Source organism: Lissotriton helveticus, chromosome 10 (genome assembly GCF_964261635.1).
Source record: "Lissotriton helveticus chromosome 10, aLisHel1.1, whole genome shotgun sequence".
In the NCBI taxonomy this organism is placed as follows: domain Eukaryota; kingdom Metazoa; phylum Chordata; class Amphibia; order Caudata; family Salamandridae; genus Lissotriton; species Lissotriton helveticus.
In genome coordinates this window covers 1069049196-1069073180 of record NC_136071.1, presented here as the reverse complement: position 1 = coordinate 1069073180, position 23985 = coordinate 1069049196, and positions in this window count along the sequence as shown.

The window sequence follows — 23985 nt, the reverse complement described above, 5'->3', positions numbered from 1 at the left end:
TTCCAACTTCCAGCGCCCCCCCCCGTCCGCAAGTCGTTGTTACGACTTGTGGAGTAATGGTATGCGGAATCACAACACGGTTGTGATAACGACCGCGTTGTGATTCCCCGCGGGAGAAAGAATGCGGGCTTTGATCATATATTCATCTCTCATAGGAACCAAGCTGTGCTGTGCAGGGTCTACCCAACTATTGATCCAATCTATTGGCCAAGATTTTAGAATACATTTTTGAATCAGCATTAATAAGTGATTTGAGGGAATCTTTATTTCTCTTTAGGAATACACCAATATTTGTTTCCTTCCAAGAAGAAGGGATCAGATTGTTTATATCAATATAATGTAATACATTCATAAATAGCGCATATGAATTATTATTAAACCTGGCATAAAATTCTATAGTAATTCAATATCGTCTGATCTTCTTGTCTGCTGGAAGGTCGCCAATCACTTTTGTAATATCCATTGCTGTGATAGAGGCTTCTAACAGCCTAGTGGTAAATCATTGAATGTTGTCCTCTTACATACAAGCCCTGGCGTTTCTTTGAAAGAAAGCCTCAGATTCATTATAGAGTGTACCATAAAACCTAGAAAATGTTGAGACAGTTCCCTCTTTCTCCATGATAATATGTTCCTGGGAAATTCAGATTGCCTTTATAAGACTTCTGCATACGTTTGCCTTACACTGCCTGGCGAAACCTTTCCTCATTATTCTCAAAGTATCTGAGGCGAATCAAACGTAGACGTCTGACCGATTTATCCTAGAATTATTTTAATAGGCTTTCTGATCCCAAAGAGTTGACTCTAAACAGCTGCCTGTCTGGACCCTCAAAGTCTTAGCTGCTGCTTCCCTAATGTCTAAGAATCTGATTTGCTCTATTTCCAACCTTTGGAGTTTATCCCTCAAATTAATAGATCTTTGGTGCGCCTGGTTATCTTGACTTATCATGTAGGATAGTATAACCCCCATAATTATGGCTTTAAAGCAATTCCAGATCATGATAGAGGAGGCGCTACAATTGTTAATGTCAGTATGGTCTCTTATTATATTTGTAATATAACAACAATAATCATTATCCTGAAGAAGAGACCTTTTGAAGGTCCACATAGTGAAATTACTGAGGTAATGCAGTGAGCCCCCACCAGTAGTTAACCCTAATGAGTTATGGTCTGAAATCATTTGCGGATAGATATCTATTGTAGTATTGCTAATTTTTCAAGAGCTGATTAAGAACACAGCTATCCTTGAGTACGACGTATGAGGAGCTGAATAAAAGGTATAACCATCTCCTTGTTTGCGCAGACTGTGCTTGGCATCTGCCAAACCAAGAACTTGAACCAATTGAAGCAGAGCAGCTCTTGACTTGCATTAGCAAAAATAAGTATGCAGGCTGGTAAAGTCACTTTTATCATCGATGTAAGATCAATATCCCCGCAGATTATAAAAGGGGGGTTCCAGAGCAACAATTCCAACATAAGCCTATTAAACCAGGTTGCTTCATCTGTATTTGGTCATACAAGACACACATGGTAATAAGGAGACAGTCTTTATTAATCTGGCCATCTCTCTCAAGAAACTAACTTTAACGTAATAGCTATCCATATATCTTTGTTACCAGTAACGTTGCCCCTATAGTGGCCGTGACTTGGGTAGAACTAAACAGAACCTTTTATCCCAGCTGCTGAAATGTAAAGGACTCCTGATCCAGAAGATGCATTTACTGTGAACAAACAATTTCAGATCCTAGCTGTGTCAGTTCCTCCCAGATTAAACATATGTTATTATTTGTGAAGAGTCCATTAACATTCCAAGTTATTGCCTTTATGCATTTACTATTATCTTGTACTGTAATACGAGATTGAATCATCACAATAAAAATTAGAAGACAAGCAATATTTTTTACAAACTCGAGCAGAGACCTCTGCTCCGCCTGCAGAGTGTGTGGAGATTTGCCTCCTCCATGTTCCACGGAGACCGCGGAGAAGACAAATCTCTGCACATTTCGCTGCAGAGCGAAGTTGGCCAGCCCCCGCCTCCACCCCCCTATATTATCAATTAAATCTACATTACGTACTATCAAATTTAAGCCACTTACCTGGCATGCGGCGGCCCCGGGCTGCCCTCCTCCTCTTCCTCACAGTATCGATAATCGTTGAGAAAACTATGCATGCATGCCCTCGCATGCGCATTTATCGCAAGAAATGCATGGGTGTGTGCACATGTGCAGTTTGCCCAAGGATTATCAATCATGCAAGGAAGAGGACGAGGCAGCCCGGTGACACAGCATGCCAGGTAAGTGGTGACATTTATTAGTACATGATGCAAATTTAATTGATAATATGGGGGGGTGTAGGTGGGTGGCGTAGCATAGCGGAGTTCCACATAGTTTGTTTGCAACTCCGTGGACCTTCACGTAGCCCTGCTACGCCCACGGTTCATTTTTTACCTGTGTGATATGATTGCTGATCCAGCTTCTGGGCCCACTTTCTTACCATTGATCCTCCAATAAACCTTTTATTTTCCACCAGAGAGGTGATGGGAATTAATATTTACATCAATCAGTTTCAAATTAACAGTGTAACCCATTTGGCTACCTAATAAGGACCAGGAACCAGTAGCTACTGTTAAGAAGGTTTATTACAAATTAAGAATCAAGTTAAGATATACAACTCTTAACACTATGCTATGAGGATATAGAATAACAACAGGAAGGCCCTACCTCCAGAAGAAATTGAGGCGGACCAATATTAGGCAAACAAGAAGTTCAGTCACAGCAATATAAAAGATTAACAAAAGGATTTCATGTTCTGAGACAAGTCTCAGGTTTTCTCGTCTATACATGGGTAAATGTAAGTCACCTAAAGTAAAGTCCAGTCCAAAATGATGGTCCTAAAATCTAAAGGACCTCAAAATATCTGGAAATTCCATTAAGGAAAATAGAACTAAGCAAGGAAAATTAAGTGTGAAGGTGTCATCATATCAGATCTCAGTCAAGAGTCTTCTTGGGTCAGGGAAGTAAGTATTAGTCTAAGACACACTCAACAAAGACCAGGCAGAAGTTCTGAAAGCATTCTGGAAAAAGTGTGAAGGGATCTGAAAGAAAAACCACTCCCCAACAGTGTGAACATTAAGTTATAACATAAAAGTCTTCTTGGACAACACCCCTTTGCATGCGTCATCAGGGGTCTATTGTCTTTCTCCACTTCTCACATTGTAGACTGCAACATTTGCAAAGTATCCCACACTGGACATGGGAACAACATCATCTTCTCACACACAGGCCAGGTTGTATCATTGCTGAATAGGCTTTTCAGTTAATGCTCTGGCTCTCCATGTTCTTTCGTGAAGGTCTTCTTCTGCTGCTCTTTTTCTCTATCACTAGTACAATAGTGTATCTATTCTTCAACTGAAAAATGTGTGTGAATACCTGCAAGAAATGTCATGTTAGCAGAAAATGGAAAACAACATGTCATGGAGCACATTAATCAGACCTACGAAAGACAACTTAAAATTTGAACTCAAGGGTGCACATTTAATACGCATGTGCACATCTCAAAAAACTAATTAATATGAATGGTCAGTAAACTAGATTCATATTACATAGGGCATACAGTAAAATCGTACATGTATATGAGTCAGTACATCTAAGAACTATATTTTGAAGCAAAACATATGATACATTAGTGCACACATTACATAAATGTTTTGTCACTGCTGGAGTAATCACATTCTACATGTGTGAGGATGGTTTCTATTCAAATATCTAAAACATAAATGCCATCAATGTATTAATTGCAAAAAACACAGTTGATGGACAGAATGTAGAACAATGTCATACATTCACCTAAGTACAAGGATCTGGGCCTAAATCCATCGTTTTTTTGCACTCCACACCACCCTGGGTTAGACACTGGCTATATGCAAATCAGCTCTGACCCTGTGCCTCATGGGAACAGTCCAGTCCGAACTACCAAGCCATGTCTCTCCCAGACCGGAATCAAGCATCCAAGGACCCGTTTCTGACTATCAGCCTTCATCAGCCTGGATAGCTTGACTCCAGTGGTGTGTAGAGCCTGGGACTCACGTCTGAGCATACCCAGCCCACTCGGGGTGAAAAGTGCAAAAAACACAGTTGATGGACAGAATGTAGAACTATGTCATACAGTCACCCCAGTACAAGGTTCTGGGCCTAAATCCATCATTTTTTTGCACTCCACACCACCCTGTGTTAGACACTGGCTATATGCAAATCAGCTCTGACCCTGTGCCTCATGGGAACAGTCCAGTCCGAACTACCAAGCCATGTCTTTCCCAGACCGGAATCAAGCATCCAAGGACCGGTTTCTGGCTATCAGCCTTCATCAGCCTGGATAGCTTGACTCCAGTGGTGTGGAGAGCCTGGGACTCACGTCTGAGCATACCCAGCCCACTCGGGGTGAAAATTGCAAAAAACACAGTTGATGGACAGAATGTAGAACAATGTCATACTTTTGTATCGCTTTGTTCGCCCTAAGTGTGGCAGGGTATGCTCAGACGTGAGTCCCTTGCTCACTTGGCCACTGGATTCAAGATAGCCTGGCTGATGAGGATTATGAATCTGAAACCGATCCCAGGATGCTTGTTTCCGGTCCAGGGAAGACATGGCTTGGCAGATCGGGCTGGACTGTTCCCATGAGGCACAGGGTCAGACTGATTTGCATATGGCCATGTCTGAACTGGGGTGGCTGAGTGAGCTAAAGAATGGTGATGGATTAAACCCAAACGCTCCGTCCATCATCCCCTTTTGTAATTCAATGTATTAAGGCACAGATTATGAAAGTCGAAATACATATCTGCTAGGTAAGGATGATTTATTAAGTTCTCATTTAATATGGTTGGAGACATAGTTTAGGTAAATTCACGAGTCCTATAGTAAATGCATTTTGGTAATAATGTCAAGTGCCACACTTATTTTAACATCATTGGCCCATAGAAGAACCATGTGATAAATGTACATTCTTGTCATGTATCTGTTATGAAATTGTGACGTCTTTATGATGTGTGAAGAATGGGCAAATCGGCTCTGCACCACTGTACTTCTAATATAGCAACTATAAATTGTTTCTCATACTCTCCCCTGCACACAATCTCCTTACCCTCCAAAAGAATGCCCACAACCCCCCCTTCTTCCCGGTCTCTGTCAAAGCAGAGACATTACCACCCAAACACACCAATAGAAAAGAATAGAAAACATGAAGAATAAGTGGTGTCCATAAGCCAACCGTATGCTCCAGCAAAGAGATATCAGCCACCAGAGAAGAAAAGTAGATAAAAAGGAACGAAAGAAAACCATTCTTACACCACATTCTATTCTGACTGTATCTTCCCTCCTGCTCCTTGCAGCCCCAAATAATTGAGAGTGAGGAGAAGAAAATAATAGATAAGCATTAAAAAAGAAGTTTCCAGAATGTCAATATGAACATGCTGAAACCTTATCACTTTAACCAAACAGAATTAAACAGGTTTAAATCACATTTGCCATCCTATTTGCAGGTTTTATTAGGATGTTCGCTATTTCCCCATTTTGCAGCATCAGCCTCAACATCTTCGGTAGTACAACAAAAGACCTTGTCCCATAAACAATTTGTAAGCGGGCAGTCTCCTAAAGAGAGACCCTTGCACCACCTGCCTGAAGCTTGGCGATGAACTGTCAAAGCTGCCAGTGGAATTGTACTATATGATGGCACAAATCTGATCTAACAAAAAAGGTGCATGTTCCATCTCTGGCTGGGCTTTGTGGTAGTGCAGCTTGAAACAGGAGTTGCTGAAAAATACGGTTGCCAATATAGATTGAAATTGCCATAGAATGCTGGTTGAGCTGGGTGACCTTATGTTTTCTGAAAGGGAACCTATGTGCTCTTTGAATTTGGCAGTCTATGTCCAAATCTAGAAGATCAGGAAAGGAGCACTGAAACAGGTGCACAATGAAACCTCTTGGATCATCATCCTTGGCCCCCTCCTCAATGCCTTGGTCCCACAAGTTATTGTGATGCATCCAATTTTCAATTGCAGCCATTTTATCAGAGAGGCTCTGTGCAACTTTCTGTTGTAGGGCTAGATGGTTTTGAATAGTGCAAGTTGACTCATCCTGTTTTTCAGTCTTTTTTTCCAGTTTTGTAAGTCGGCCCCCCAATGTAGCCATTTGCTTAGACAGGTGAATAACAGCTTGTGTCTTTAAGTTGGTAACTCCAACCCTAGCAGCATCTTTCGTAAACACCTCTAACTGTGCACAACGTAGATCAAATATCGAAGCAAGAGTTTTGCCCTCAGTCACCTTGGTAGTCTGGTACTGAATATGTGTTTGAGTCTGGATTTATCCTGACAGACCACGTGTAAAGAATTGTGATAGTGCCAAATCACTCTCATACCTTTCTTACACCCTATAGTCTGTGCTAGGGACTCCCATGAGATTAACATGTATTGTGAGATGGTGCACTGAGCGGTAAACAGACATAATATCGACTACAAAATATCGAATGGACATAATATCGAGTTTAAAATATAGACTGGACAAAATATTGAATGGACAGAATATAGACATCAAAAATATAGTTTTTAAGGTAAGTAATGTAATATCGAATGTTTAAAATATAGAAAGTTAAAATATCGAAGTATATAATATAGGTTATTAAAATTATCGAATTTTTAATAGTATCGAATTTTTTATAGTGTTTTTTATGTTATTATATCTGTGAAAATTGTGTATTTATGTTATAATTAATTTTAAATAATGAAATTTGTTTTTTTTTATTTTTGTGTAATTTAATTCTGTAGCGGGTTCTGGGTTTATAGGGGAATAGGGTGGGAAGTAATTTAATTATAATTAATTAAATATGTAAATTTAATTATTGGTATTCATTTTTAATTATTAATTGTTAATTAATTTATATTTGGTAATTAATTAAATTTTAATTGGCAATTCATTTTAATTAATTGATTATTTGCTAATTATGTTAATTTGACTAATTTATTTTCTGTAGCGGGTTGTGGGTTTATAGGGGAATTGGGTGGGAAGTAATTTAATTATAATTAAATAAATATGTAAAAATATTTATTGGTATTTTTTTTAGAAATAATTGTTAATTCATTTTTTATGGGTAATTAAATTTTAATTGGCAATTCATTTTATTTAATTGATTTATTGCTAATTATGTTAATTTTCCTAATTTATTATCTTTAGCGGGTTGTGGGTTTATAGGGGAATAGGGTAGGAAGTAATTTATATATAATTAATTAAATAATTCAATTTATTTATTTGTATTTAATTTAAATTAATTGTTAAATAATGTTTAATTGTTAATTAATTAATTGTTAATTTGTAATTAATTTGGATTAATAGGTAACTAATAGTAATAATTAATTTTAATTTGTAATTTTAATTGATTAATTGTTATATTATATTAAATTGGTAATTACTTTAAATAATTTTTTTATAGATATTAATTTATATATTTTTAAATAATATATGAATTGTTTACTTTCCCTACTGATGCACTCTCTGGAGTGGGAATAGTATTTTTTACCCCTACGCTATCCAACGCTTTCCCTATTGTTGCACTCTTTGGAGTGGGAATAGTAATTTTAACCCCTACGCTATCCAATGCTTTCCCTACTGTTGCACTCTTTGGAGTGGGAATAGTAATTTTAACCCCTACGCTATCCAACGCATTCCCTACTGTTGCACTCTTTGGAGTGGGAATAGTAATTTTAACCCCTAAGCTATCCAACGCTTTCCCTACTGTTGCACTCACTGGAGTGTGAATAGTCATTTTTACCCCTACGCTATCCAACGTTTTCCCTACTGTTGCACCCACTGGAGTGGGAATAGTAATTTTTACCTCTACGCTATCCAACGCTTTCCCTACTGTTGCACTCACTGGAGTGGGAATAGTAATTTTTACCCCTACGCTATCCAACGCTTTCCTTACTGTTGCACTCACTGGAGTAGGAATAGTAATTTTTACCCCTACGCTTTCCAACGCTTTCCCTACTGTTGCACTCACTGGCGTAGGAATAGTAATTTTTACCCCTACGCTTTCCAACGCTTTCCCTACTGTTGCACCCACTGGAGTGGGAATAGTAATTTTTACCTCTATGCTATCCAACGCTTTCCCTACTGTTGCACTCTTTGGAGTGGGAATAGTAATTTTAACCCCTACGCTATCCAATGCTTTCCCTACTGTTGCACTCTTTGGAGTGGAAATAGTAATTTTAACCCCTACGCTATCCAATGCTTTCCCTACTGTTGCACTCTTTGGAGTGGGAATAGTAATTTTTACCCCTACGCTATCCAATGCTTTCCTTACTGTTGCACTCACTGGAGTGGGAATAGTAATTTTTACCTCTACGCTATCCAACGCTTTCCCTACTGTTGCACCCACTGGAGTGGGAATAGTAATTTTTACCTTTACGCTATGCAACGCTTTCCCTACTGTTGCACTCTTTGTAGTGGGAATAGTAATTTTAGCCCCTACCCTATCTAATGCATTCCCTACTGTTGCACTATTTGGAGTGGGAATAGTAATTTTTACCCCTACGCTATCCAACACTTTCCCTACTGTTGCACTCTTTGTAGTTGGAATAGTAATTTTTACCCTACGCTATCCAACGCTTTCCCTACTGTTGCACCCACTGGAGTGGGAATAGTAATTTTTACCCCTATGCTATCCAACTCTTTCCCTACTGTTGCACCCACTTTAGTGGGAATAGTAATTTTTACCCCTACGCTATCCAACGCTTTCCCTACTGTTGCACTCTTTGGAATAGGAATAGTAATTTTAACCCCTACGCTATCCAACGCTTTCCCTACTGTTGCACTATTTGGAGTGGGAATAGTAAATTTTACCCCTACGCTATCCAACGCTTTCCCTACTGTTGCACTCTCTGCAGTGGGAATAGTAATTTTTACACTTCCGATATCGTACGGTAATAATATTGGATATTATTTAATTATATTATGTTACTATATATATATGTTTTAACAAATATTATTGTAAAAACATTTTTTTATAACTTTTATTCATTATTTAATTATTATAAGTCAATTTAAGTATTTGTAAGTATATTTTAGTAATTAATTTTTAATATTCATTTAATTTAACACTGTTTCTAATAAAGTCGATATTTTTATAAACTATATTTTTGTAAACGATATTTTGTACTCGATATTTTTGTACTTACCTGTTTGTAGATACAAACTCGATATTCTGTCTGTCGATATTTTGTCAACGATATTTTTGCTACTCGATATTATGTCCCTCGATATTATGTCAGTGATCCGCACTGAGCTGTCTCACATTAATCAGTCATCCTCTGTCCCATCATTGCTATCCCCATCATCTGGAGGACCATTGTCTGGATCAGCTGCATGTCCTTCTTGTGGCATGGTAGTTTCAATAGGTTCCAAATCCTTCATACCTCTTTTCACATCTTCATCTGGCAGACTCCCAAGTGGTTTAGCTGGGGGTGGAGGTGCGGGGAGTGGGAGGCGTTCTGCCCGGGCAGCACTTCACTAAAATGAAAAAAAAGAAAACCATGTACCTTGTACTCGCCGAAATTGCTCACCTAATGTGAGCAATTTCAGTGAGCACAAGGTAAGTGGTTTTCTTTATTTTGTATGTTATTTTCCCTCATTATCATCTGTCGATCCCCCCACCCCCCCCTGATCTTACCTGCTCTGGCTGTTACTGGGCGTCAAGCTCAGGGACTGCCGCGGGTGGCATAAGCTCCAGCTGCGCCACTGAGACTCCCACACTATGACAAGCCACGAGGATGCAAGTTTGTACACTGCTGGCTTCCCATAGGCTACACCTCCTTTCTTTTCGCCTGACATTCGTCATTTTAATCTGAAGCACTAGATGAAACCTCTGAGAGTGAAAATAATGCCTCTGATAGGTCGGTATTTCTCTTTTCCCCACCATTAGTTACAATATCAACATTTTCAGGGTTATAGTTATCATATGATCCCTTCAGTGATGCGCTATCCACCTTTTTTGCCTCCAGTAAACTGTGAGCTCTCACTGACACCTGATCAGAGAGAGAACGTGTTGCTGAGTGTTCATAAGTCTGAAAATTCTGGGAAGACTACACACATAACTAAGGGGGAAGGGGACAACTCCTACATCAACCTCCCCTACAAATCCATACACACAAGAGAATTAGGAGTATCTGAATTCATGCTTTTATACTCTGTGACACACGCTTTTTTATTTAAAACTGACCTCACGCACAAATTGGGGCATGCTTCATCATAGGGCTTGCTAAAAAATACCCCCGGGCAGACCAACGCCTGGGTTGGAGAAACAGGAAGGGGAAAGTCCATAAAAACATAAAACTATAGTGATCAAAACTATTAGTGCAGAACATAGAATTTAAAACTTGCTCAGGAATATCCACCTATGTACTTTATTCCTGGATTTCCCTGTCAGGATTAAAATAAATATGGGATGGTGGTGAAGGGGATTTTTAGTGTCCCTTCACCCCTCTTAACTGCATATATGTCAACATGTTTCAGCTGGTTTGATGTAGCCATTACACGGTTCTTCAAATACTCCTCCTTCTCTTTTGTGTGTATGGAAATCTAGGAAGACACCAGAGGTTGAGAAACCATCAGCAAGGTCACCAGACCCAATGTAGCATCCCCAGCTGGTCCCTTGCCAGAGGATGAAACATTGTCCTACACACCAGCAAAACGACTGCCAATAAGACTGCCATGTCCTCCCTCATTGCTGTTTTGTGAGAGAGCTATCTCTCAGGGACTTTTATTAGTGGGGCCCATCACCATAATATTAAGACTAGTATTAAGACTGGCGTTAGATAAAAGCAGTGCTGCAGCGGTCTCAATAATATTGGTATCACATCAAGAAATACTCTTCAGAGAATCTGTTACCTTATTGTTAACTCTTAGACCCCAGAGGTTTGTCTCACACCCAAAGATAAAGTCTGACTTATTTAATTACTGTGATTTAAAGAGGTCCAGAGAAAGCCCACCTTAATTGGATTTGGAGGTATCTTTCCAAGTAAGACTTCAGTTTGCTCTTGGTGCCACTGGGCTGGCAAGTTGCCCCTCTCCCTTCTCAGCCCTTCATATCCGAGTCTGCACAGGAACTGATCATATTAAAGATCTGCCTGCTCCATCTATTTGAGATCAAGTTCCAGATTGAATTCTGGCCTGAGAACGGGGGCAAGTACGAGGGTGAAGTGCTGGTTCTTCTTTTCAAAGAGCAGAGCTCATGATCCAGGCGCTTTGTACGCCCATGCCACAAATAATTCACCAGCACACCCAAGTGTCAGCAGAAACATCAAATGAGCGAGCCGAGTGGAGGGGACAACCTAAAGATAAGATGCTATACATGGCACATGTGAAGCCCATATGACTGTAGCTACCACTGCTACTGTCATGGCTGGTGCCAGTAACAAATCAGACAAAAAAGGTGTGACAGGCGCAGCAGATCTGTGACCCGAGCCTGGGTCTAGGCCACTGAGATAGAGTCCGAGACAAGGATGAAGCAGTACAAGCCACCTGAAGGAGCTAGGGAAGCCAAGACCAGCATGAGGTCGGGGTGATGTGAGGTGGGTCAGAGGGGGAGCGAGCGATATGCACCACCTGCCAGAGGAAGGGCTGAGAGTAGGGCCGGAATTGCCTGAGGAAACGGGCTCCCAACTGTACAGAAGAAGTGGTATAGCCGCCCCTGTTGTTGCTGCTGCTTCCGCGGCCCCTCCGGTGTCTGTCACTCACTAGGTAAAGATCGCCTCAGGCAGCATTCAAGCGAGCAGTAATTCACGGTATCTCTCCCATGCTGAATGTGGCTGATTTCTTTCCCGGGTTGCAGCTGGTCAGCTAATTGACGCCATATTGCAATGTATAAAAATAGCACATTTCTTATAATAATATAAAGGTCACACAGAAGCACAACAATGGCATTTCCAGAGGCATATCTATGTGTGGATTGATTTCAACACCCCCAAAATTACTTGACATGCACCGACACATTTTGGAATGAACATTAAAAAAGACTATGTTCCTACTTTCCATTTCCAATCAGGTTTGAGGGTATCCAACATCTATCACTCAACAAAGCTTATGCAGGTTGGTAGGAGTAAAAACAGGAATTAAAAGATCACAAAGTATTACCTCTGCCCAAAAGTTGACCGTAATATCTAGAATACCATGTCTCTTCTATACTACATGTATTGCAGAACTTTTGTTTCATAGTGCCACCACAGCTTTTATTTCAATTTAGTACATGTTTTATTAACTTCTTATATAGTACATCAATTTTCACACGGCCACAAAGAAACAGCAGTCTACATTGTGTTACTGAGTTATCGTATCCCAAATAAGTCACTTAATTAAAAATACTTAATAAAACTTCACCGAAACTGGTTATGTTCAAAATTAATTTCACTCTACTACTCTCCATTTTCTGGGCTAATATTTTGATATCATGATACACTTCTTTGCTATCCATATTTTTCTATTGTTCTAGCCAGACACACATATGAAGTACAATTTTCTTCATTTCCTCTACTAAATACAGTTGACCTACAAATCAGTCATCACAGGCCATATCTCCTTCTTCACTGGCCAACTGGAGGGGCTCCACCTCTAGTCTCATTGTATGTACTCAGATTATGCCACAAAGCAACATACTCGTAACACAATGGGAAATGTACTTCAGCTTCTATCATAGACCAGATATGATACACATATTTTTTGTCTGGTTACTCATAGGAAATATGGGGCCTCATTTATGAAAAGTGACGCATCGCTGCGTGAAAACAGCGATGCGTCACTTTTCAGTGTGCCTTCCTTGCGACACCAATGATGCGTCATATTTACAGTATGACGCATCATGTCGCAAGGACTTACAGATACGTCAGCATTTCTGACGTATCTGTAGGCGCAAAAGTGACACATTGCTGGAGTGTGTCACAAAAGTGACGCAACTCCAGCAATGTGTCCTTTCACATGGGGCAACCCCCATGTGAAAGGGCTTGCGGCAGTCTTACGCCTGCTGTGAGGCAGGCGTAAGATTTTGACGCATTTGAGTCCTAGAAGTGGCGCAGTGAAATCTCATAGATTTCACTGCGTCACTTCCATGACCCTTTCTTGCGTCAATACGCCCCCTTGCATACATTATACCTGACGCAGGTATAATGGGGCGCAGGAGTTTACAAAGTGACGCATCTACCTAGATGCGTCACTTTGTAAATATGGCGCAACAAGGTGCATTTTTTACGCCACTGGTGTGTCACAAAAAGTGACGCGCTGGCGGCGTAAAAGTGACGCCTCATAAATGAGGCCTATGATTTTTATAAACAAATAGTCATTGCAAAAGGTCATCACGAAAACCACAGAGAAACCAGCATCTCAAATAATTGTGCAGTTGTTTGTGCCATACACTATCTTCTCCAAACAGGTTCTACAAGCACTAAAGAATGATGATGCATCATCTCATACAATACAGCAGGGCATGGGGGTATGGGTGAGGGAGGGCCAGGTTATGTGTTAAGGGGTTAGGTTGCATCAGACAAGTAATAGGGATAAACTATATATAAACAATATGTTATACCAATAGGACACTTAGAGTCAACAAGGATTCAACGATTGGGACATTGCTGTTCCATAAAATATTAAGAGAGTTAAAGGAGAGACAAGATAAATAAGACAAGAATTGACATTGCACTCACAAACAGGCTTTCAGTGGGTATATTCTTGAATCAGTGTGCTGTCAATGCAATTTCATTAGTGGTATGCTGCTGGGAAAACGGATGGATATGTGGACTCTGGATGCAGCAGTAATACAGAGGTGTGTAATAACGACTACATCAGTGGGTCACTATCTGATTCTTAGGGCTGTCAGTCAAATTACTGTGGAAGCATATAATTCTGTGTGAAATTGTGGTGCATAGCATTTTATACAATTCCATGTCCCCTATCTGCTGACGTATGCTGCTGGGCAAGTGTCATCAGCTGTGTGTATATGTCTCCAAAAAAGAAACCCTAGATTTGGACAAAAACCTCAGGTTGATCTTTCATTTTGGGCATGAAACTTTTACAGGACCAGTCCTCAGCTTTGTAATCCACCAGTCTTTCATAGATACAGACTGTTGTCTTGAGAGGCACCGAAAGCAAATTGTGACTGCCACCAGGGATGTTGCCATTCATCTGTGACTGGTTGGACATTAATGGGTCAATCATGGGGATATCAGGATGGCTAGTGCTTGTGATACTTTTTCCATAATGTGGCCCCAATATATTTGAGAAATGTAACAGTTCAATAAGGTAAGTAAAATGTCACATCTCTCCTGACTACATCTCCAATACTTCGAATGGGTGAGAAGACCTGCTTTAAACTACTGAACCATTCACTCAATGTGACATTCCACCTCAATAATCCAAAACTGTGACCTCTGCCCTCCATTATAGCAGAGAGCTAAGATTGCACTGACAGGCTCTCAGCAAGGCCTGTCAGAGCAGTCTGGGATTACTTTATAATGTAGCAACACTGGGTAACAAGTTTTGTTGCTCACTGTTGCTACATTATAGCAGTGAATAAACAGATTAAGGGCATGTTTATGAGTTTGGTGGTGTGGGAATGGGCCACCACACCACCGCCCCACTCCCACACCGTCAAACTTGTCTGCACACCACCTGCCAGATTACGAGCTAATTTGTGGTCTGGGGGGCAGTACTTTGGCAGTCCCCCAGCGGTTCTTGTTAGAATGGCACCAACATGGGAGTTCCATAGCACGTTTCTTCATGGCATGGACTATGAAGTCCATTCCATGCAGGAACTGGGTGTTGTATGCAGACAGGGGGCACACCCTGTACCCTCCAGAGGCAACAGAAGGGCCTGTAGGCTCACGGCTATGAAAACTGTGGCTGTGATGAAACTCATAATATGCTTGCCTGTGCCGCAGTGGCACGGCCAACATTCTGCTGGGCCAGACTGCTGCGCCACAGCTTAGGAATCACGGATCCTCAGCGGTTGCGGTGGTCCTGCGGCAGTGGGAACGCCACACTCGTAATTCAGTGATTGGTCAACCAGTGAGGCTGTTTCCACCACACCACCGCGACTTTGGCGGTCAGATGGACTGCCAAGCTCGTAACCAGGCCCTTAGAATCTGGTATTCACACTAACGTCTCTCAGTGAGAGCCATAAATAACATATAGCATGACAGATACATTGCACAAATATATTTTTTATGCCTATAAGTACACAGTGAGGCCCTGGTGAGCAACAGAAAGACTCCAGGAGCTGTAATCATTCAATAAAAAAAAAGTAAATAACGAGGTTTTGATATACTTATTTACTTGGACACATTTTGCTTCAAAGAACTGTTCCCGACATGAAGTGACCCATGTCGTGACAGTCTCTCTCCAGCACTCGCTCCTAAGAGTCAGATGCCTGCTTTCATCGGCGCGCTCAATTAACCACTCAAGGGAGAGGCATCTTTTGTACATTTATTGTTGGATAGTGGAAACGTTCTTGAGCCTCCAGCAAGGCCACCTGTGGCTTACTCTTGGCAGCTCCAGCGCTGTGCTGCCAGATTGTTTGCTCCTAGGACAGCATCCTTCCCCTCAGCTCAGCTGATGAGTAAGTGCTCGTACACACGAGCCCCCGACAGGGAGACTGCAGGCTGTGCAGCTTGGCACGAGACGCTTCATCGTACTGTTACATAATGCTTAATAGCCAGGCCTTACACAAACACATGGCTGCAAGCCAGGGCATTTCTCGAAAAGGAAATCGAACGACACAGCCAGATGCAGAGGCAAAGCATCACTTACCCATTGTTCTGTCTGACTCCTAAGGCACAGAGAAAAAGCATGTTTTTACCAGCAGACTGTCAGCAGCCCAGACTTGGAGAGTTCACGACAGTGTTGTAAAAACATCTAATCGGTTTTAGTACAATTGTGCTATTGAAAAACTCATTACAGCCTGCCTTCTGCAGTAGTTCTGTGCAAATAAAACATTTATTTGATGATTCTCATTGAAAATAATGTTTTTACTCATAGAACACAAAACATTTATAGGTTAATTTCATAAAATGTGCATTATTGCTCCTCCATACATATTCCTGATATTATAGCCAATTAGTGATATAGTAGTGGTAGAGATTTAACATACTAATATAATGTTTCTAATGTATTTGTTATGTTATGTAGCATTTGTAGTGTGGGCATCAATTACCAGTGTGACAACAATAGTCAATAAGTTTTCAAAATATATTAAAAAACAAATCTTTTTTCAATAGGAGTTTAAATTATATCAGTGAACTCATTAATTGAACATACAATTAACAATTATTTGATGCATTGCAGTAAATCTGTCTAAAAGTTTAAAAGTAGTGTGTCTGAAAGTAATGTCAAACGGAGTACAGTGGGAAAAAATACTATTCTTTCTGGTATATGAGTGGTGAGTCTAAATCATAAATGCAAAAAATATTGATGTTCACAGTTTATAGTCTCTTGTTGTGGTGTCATCTCCTGTTCAAAGCCTACTGACTCCATGCACAATGCCCTTTCCACGCAAGCCCATAGTTTGACCCTCTATATAAAAATAATGATAACTTGTGTTTTAAGTAGCAAACTCAATGTGCATGTCCCAATTATAAGGGCTGAAAATGACAGTCTTTACTTTAACACTGAACACTACATGAGAGGAGGGAAGCCTGAGCTGTCTTTTTTGGAGGTCTGAGTTGTCTTTGCTGAGATTTGAATGTGGGATCGACTGAACTCACAGATAACAGCACACACACTAGGGACCTGGGGGCGTATTCACAAGAATGTGCGATAACTATCGCCATAGTAATTTATCGTAAGAAAAGTTAGCACTGCCTAACCCCGATTATTATCGCCGTGATAGTGGGGTATTCACAATACCGTGCTACATGGCGATAATTACAGCGAACGGCGGAGAAACAGGAAACAACAACATCGCAATGGCGATAGTTATTCCTGCTTTAGCAGGCGATAGCTGTGGATCGGCACATCAGCGTCAGATATCTCACCACTGTTTCTCAACCCAGGCGATATCGAATTGCAAACATGGCCCCACAAATATCAGGATGTGAGGGTTAGGATGTCAACTGACTAACAAATGCAGGAGACATCTTGTTCATTTAACATTTGGCATGCAGCCTTGAAGACTGCTGTGTCAACAGAGGCCCTTTGCCCGACCTCTGTACCCCTACTCTATTGATAGATCCTGCCAGCCAGCACCAAGTGATAGATGGAAATGCATTCAGGGGTGAATGCTGAGGGGTTGGCAGGTGATTAAAAAAATATGGCAGGGGGAGTTGGGTGTGGTGGCGGTGGGTGTTGTGACCCTCATGGGTATCGGAGCTGCATGATCATTGCCTCCATGGCATCTGTGGGTCTTCAGGTGTGGCTCTTGGCTGGGCTCCCTTTCATGCTGTGGGTAGTCGTCCAGCTTAGCACCAGCAAAAGACAGGTGTAAAATCCCTGGTGCTACCCCGGGTTAACCCCTGTTTTTGCTTTGCTTCGCAGATCTGGCAGTTCGTTGTGAATGAGGTGTTGTGGTTTTCTAATGGGTTTCTGCACGGGAACGCCTACTCTGCATCTCATTAGTGTTAGTTGGTGGTGTCCACCGTGGAGATAAATTTAGGGGCAGTTATCGTGGGAATACTGGTGTTGTCTGCAGTTTGCACCAGCCTGTGAATGGGGTTATTGAATCTATCTCCACTTTTGCTCTGTTAAGGTGGAGATAAATCGAAGCTAACTCCTTGTGAATATGCCCCCTGATGTACTAAGAATTCTTTGGAAAAAGTGATTGCAAATTGAGCACCGAGGGGTATATTCACAAGAACGTGTGATAACTACCGCAAGAGTAGCGTAACGCAACTTTCAACATCGCAGCCTATTGCAGGAAAATAACCCTGTGTCAACGTGGAATTCACAACAAGGCGGTAGCATGCGATAGACACCAGATAATGCGTCAAATGTCCGCGTGAAAATCAAGGCCACACCGCAAACGATACGCAAATGTAAAAAAACATGCAATGAGGTCAACCGGGTACAAAAAGTAGTGAAAACCAGCCACAGGCGTGCAAATCCCACGCATCTGGCGGGACAATGCACCATAACGCCCAGAGAAAAAATACACCAGAAACAAGCAATGCACGTAGCAATATGGATGCACCCTGACCCAGCGCAGAGGCCAAATCGAACCCCACAACCCCCACAGACTATCCAGCAAGGAACCACGGGGTCGGGGAAGGTCAAGGAGAAGAGGTAGAGAAAGACGGGGTGCAGACCGCAGGAAAACAAGACCAGCGTCATGGATGTGACAAAACACTACCACCAACTGACCCACTAGCAGACCACTTGGATTGCAGTCGGAGTACCGAGGAGGCCAATCCATGAGGCCAATAAGCACCGCCTTGACGTGACTACCTAAACCAGGCACCAACCCACTGCCAACAGGAAGGCAGCAACGGCGACAGGAGGTGGCAGTAAAGCGCCACTGGAGGAGCTGGAGGAAACCTAGGCCACAGTCATCAGTGCAGAGACGGTGCAAGGAGTTGGGAGTACGGACATACCTCGAGAGGACCTGACACAACATCAACAGGGAGTGCAACAAACAGGGACTGGGGATGGGGGAGTGGGCACAATGGCATACAAGCACAATGAGGTGTAGCACACTGCACACCCAGAATCAGCCAAGATCATGTCCCAGATCCCCTTGGCACACTACAGCACACACACATAGCACGAACAGCACACCCAAATTGACGACAATGTGGAACAACGCGCATTTCCGAAACTGCAGAACAGAGGACACAACTGTTATGTTATGTTATAAGGGGATTTATACCGCGCACTGCTACTCAAGAGTGTCCTTGCACGTAGGAGAACAGTGACAGAGGTGAGCAAAAGAGCTAGATCGGCTGTTTGAACAGATGAGTTTTAAGGAGTTTTTTTAAATTAAAAAGTTCCTTAGTATGCCGAAGGTCAGCTGGCAGACCATTCCACAGTGTGGGTGCCTTTACCACAAAGGACTGCCCCCCAAGCTGCGAGCGTCGAAATCTGGGGACTACCAGCCGGCGTTGGAGGGTGGAGCGAAGAGGACGCCTGGGAAAATAGAAAGCGAACCTCGAGCTAATGTAGGCAGGGCCTGGACCGTGAAGTGCCTTATTCGTCATGGTCAGAACCTTGAAGCGCACTCGCTGGGCAACGGGAAGCCAATGCAAGTTGCTTAGCTGCTGACGTGCGCTCATTCTCTTCGGGATATTAAACAGGAGCCTGACAACTGCATTTTGAATAACCTGCAGCTTTCCTAGGAGGTACCCCGGGATGCCGATGTAAAGGGCGTTAGCGTAGTCGAGACGCGATAGAATGAGCGCCCTGGCCACCGCCTCCCTAGCAGAGCGGGGGAGCAGGGTAAAAAACCTCCTCAAGGCTTTAAGCATGCCAAAACAAACCCCTGGAAGTCTCTTGATCTGCTCATGGAAGCCCAAGTTGGCTCTGCACATACACAGAAACATGTCTACGACATCTGACAGAGCCGGAAAGTGTGAAATGGAAATGTACGAGTAGGACCTCACATCCGTCCTGTAGTCCGAATGTACACTGTCCGGCTGAAGAATCCAGCACCTCCAAACAGTCACAATATACACTGCCATACAGTCTGCATGCACACTAGCACAATGCGCCAACATATATGTCAATACAAAATCAACACGCATCTCCCCTTCACATCGCAGAGGGGCACACAACACCTTTAGCAGAGCACAGAATACAACACATCAGTGATGCTGGAGAGGACCAACACACCGTCGACACCGGCGCCCTACCACAGCGCATGCAACCCCCCACCAGGACCCGGACAGCCAAGCTACACAGAGGAGAACACCGAGCCTGCAACAGACCGCACAGCAGGAATCACCCGCAAGCACAGCTGGCTCACGACATTTCACCCACCCACACATGGAACCCCAATGCCAGGTATCAGCACGTCAAAAGGAGGTGGCCCAATAGGTGTTGGTGGGGGCCGAACCCATGGAATGCAAACCAGGACACATACGTAAATGTCTATCACCCTCCAGGGCCCACCAACACCCCACTAAGAAGACCCACACTGCCGTAGAGACACATGCAGATGCACGTTCACAGTACAGAACCACACCCAGGGGTGCTCAAATTGCAGTCACACACCTATGTTGTCTGTGCGTACGACGGCCCTGGCCACTTCCCTTACAAATTGAGTGGGTGACGACAAAGCTACATGTCCAAGCTCCAACCCACTGCCTGCGGTGGCACGTCCGCCTCCGATGTACATAGCACAATGTAATGTTGTAGAGCCCAGGGCCCTCATGCATACAAGACCACAGGGCCAAACGCAGATATCATTTGAACTGGCAACGGGCACATGCGCCTGGCCCATTTATTGGCAGGGCCACATGTGCAGTGACACCTGTGTTGGGTGTGTGTGTGGGGTGAGTGTAAGCCATTCCACACCGAATGTCTGGTGCTGGCAACCACTTGAACATTGGACAACAGTGCAATGGAAACAGTAAACTTATGCATAACAGAGTCAACTGCTAAGCAACATGGAGTGAGCCAGAGAAAGTGCAGAAGACAGCCAACATGCAAACAGAAGTGTCCGTGAGCTGCAGTGCACTGGGATTGGGACACTGGAGATGAGCGCGCTCATGTGAAGAAAAAGTCTCAGATTGTGTCCCTTTGGTATATACCTGATGCAGATGCAGTAGGGTGTCTTAGACCTGCATCATCTTCCCCATCAACGTCTCAGGGCCCCCACACTGTTTGAGGTGACATAGCTGTGCAACTGCCCAACAGCACAAAACTCCATCAGCAACGGACAATGGCCTGCGGTGCACTGAGTCACTGGCACCTGGAGTGCAGAGCAGGGTATCAGGCCGATGATGGCATCCACAACAGGTCTGAGCAACTCTGTAAGTCTGTCAGGACCATCATTTCAAAGCTGGCATATGGTGGTTGCAGGTGGTCCTTGCGGTGGTGGCGTGTGCCTCCTGCGGTGATGCGAAGTCCGGACTGGTCTGGACTCGCTTTGGTGTGTGAACCCTGGTGGGACCCATTCGGGCCAGGAGGCTGCGTACAGCGCAAGGCCACAGAGAAATGGCATTGATGACCCCTGCCTCCTTATCCTACTTGACCTATTGCCTCCGCATTTGACACTGTCAATCATGACAACCACCTATTCATTCTGGAGCAGAGGATGGGCCTTTCAGGTCGGTGAACAACCTTTACGACACAACTTTTACAACGCAAACCATTACAATGCATTGCGCTGGGGGGCGCTCTAGGATAGGGAATAGGTTTAATTTACTATCCAACACCTTCCCTACTATCCACGGGGACTGGAGTTGGCTTAGTAAATTAAACAATTCACTATCCAGCGCCCAAAAGCACTATGCGTTGTAAAGGCATGCGTTGTAAAAAGAGCGTTGTAAAGGCATGCGATGTAAAAGCATGCGTTGTAATGTCATACATCCTTTCAGGTCTGGTGCTGCATTGGTTTGTGTCCTTCTTGCAGCACAGAACCCAAAGAGTTAAAGCGAACGACTCACTCTCCTAGCCATCCCCAGTCAGCATGGAGGTTTCCCAAGGATTCTCCTTATCTCACAATCTCTTCATTCTTTTCCTGGAACCATTAGCTAATGTTCTAAAATCCTTGGACATTTGCTTCCATATGTATGCAGACGATACCCAACTCTATCTGAAAATCTCCTCTCCGGATGATATCACTTCACTCAACTCTACCATTCTGACTACCCACAATTGGTTAACTAAGAACCACCTCCTGCTGAACACCTCCACCACAGAATTCCTCCTCATTTCTCCTCCGAAACATACTCCTAAAATACACCTATGGATGAACCAACTTACCACCTTCAACTGCTCCCCCTCATTATCGACTCAGCTAAATCCCTAGGAATTACCCTGGACAAGCATCTGAATATGAAGTCTCACATTAGCAATGTGTGCAAGGGAGCTAACCACCTTCTGAGAACACTCAGGAATCTCAAACCTTTCCTACCGCAAGCTGATTTCAAGCAAGTGGTCCAAGCGCTTGTCCTACCGAGACTTGACTATGGCAGTGCTACGCTTTGTGGACTCCCAAAATACTCTTTTGCCCCCCTAAAGGCTTCACTGAACGCAGCGGCCAGATTGATCACAGGCACCAAGCAAAAAGCACACATCTCTCCTGTTTTAAAATCGCTAAATTGGCTACCGTACGAAGTTTGAATTCAACTGAAGATTGCCTGCCTTTCACACAAAGCCCTCCACTTCAAACCCCCCACCTACTTTGCACAAAAACTAGAAATATCTGGAAGAGTTAGATTGTCAAGTAGTGCGAATTCCCTCCTCTTGAAACCACAGATCTTCAACAAGCCTTCTCTGGCTCTGCTCCTACAATTTGGACCTCTCTTCCACCTGAAATTCGGAGGATCTCTTCCAAGGCTGCTTTCAAATTGGAAGCAAAAAGATTCCTCATGAAGAAGTTCTTACCTTAACAGGAGGGGCAATTTTTTAGATCTAAACTCATCGGACAAACTTTAATATCGGTCATTATTCCAGTATATGATTATTATTTTGGTTTTCATTATTATTCCTGTACATGATTATTGTTTTTACTCCCCATAAGTTATTATGTTACATCGTTTTGCCCATCCTTCGCTCACCCAGGTGTATAAATGATCTATTAAATGTTCACCACTTGATTCTTTTTTATTTTTTATTTATTTTAGCATAAACACATGAGTTCATTGGTGGGAATCCACTTGTCGTATAGTACAAATTACAAATAATAGCATATTGGAAAATGATATTTCAAAAATCATAAATCATAAACAATAAGCAGTCAGGACAACAATGTAAAAACATGTGACAATAACAGTAAGGCACATTGACTTAAAAGCTGTCGCAAATATGACAAATAGTACGCGAGGTCCCTCTTTAGGACTCCAAATAGTTTGTAACTAAACCTCATATCTGTTCACCAATCTTCTTTTTACGAGGACCCTTGAGAGCATACATGCTACACTCCATATTATGCACTGCAAAAAACCTGGTCCGCCAGGCCTCAAAAGCAGGCGATTCCTGTTGTAGCCAAGCAGATGCGATACAGAGTCTGTAAACAGCCATCACTAAGAATATTAAATTAATATACTGCTTCGGAATTCGAGTATTTGATAGACCCATTTCTACCCCCAATAATATCTGTGTTGCTGACAGCTGTATTTGATTACCAACCATTTCAGAAATACATTTTTCGATCTGCGTCAGCATAGGTGCCAATGCTGTACAAGTGAAGAAAATATGGACATCATCTGCAGATATCATACCACAACGGAAGCATTTCCCTATCACATCACCGGGCCATTTAGATACCTTGTCTGGAGTGTAATATAGATTGAAAACTGATTTATAATGCTGTGCAGAGAGCTTTGCTGACAGGAATACATTTTTAGCCATTACCAGTGAAGTTTCAATTTGAATGTCCGACCTGCCAAGTTTAGCCCCCCATTTACAGTTCTGTTGTTCAATATCAATATCTTTAGTACTTAACATATGATTATATAATGAGCCAATCTTTGTACCTTTTATTATGTCCTCAATCAAAGGGTTAGATTGAATAGTGTATCCACAATTCCCCAGATAATTTCTAATCTGCAAATATTTAGCAAAGTTCTCCCTGGGGAGCTGGTTTTGTTCTCGCAATTGTTCAAAGGATTTAAGAGACCCAGCAGCATACAGATCGCCCACCATCCTTATTCCTTTCTCCCTCCACATGTATACTACTCTATCCCATAATTCAAGTGGTAAGAATATTGACGCTACCAATGGGGTATACCATGTGATTTTTTCCAGTCCAAGCTTCCCCCTAACTGTGCGCCAAACCTTATACGCAGCCTCCGACGTCTTAAATCGCGTC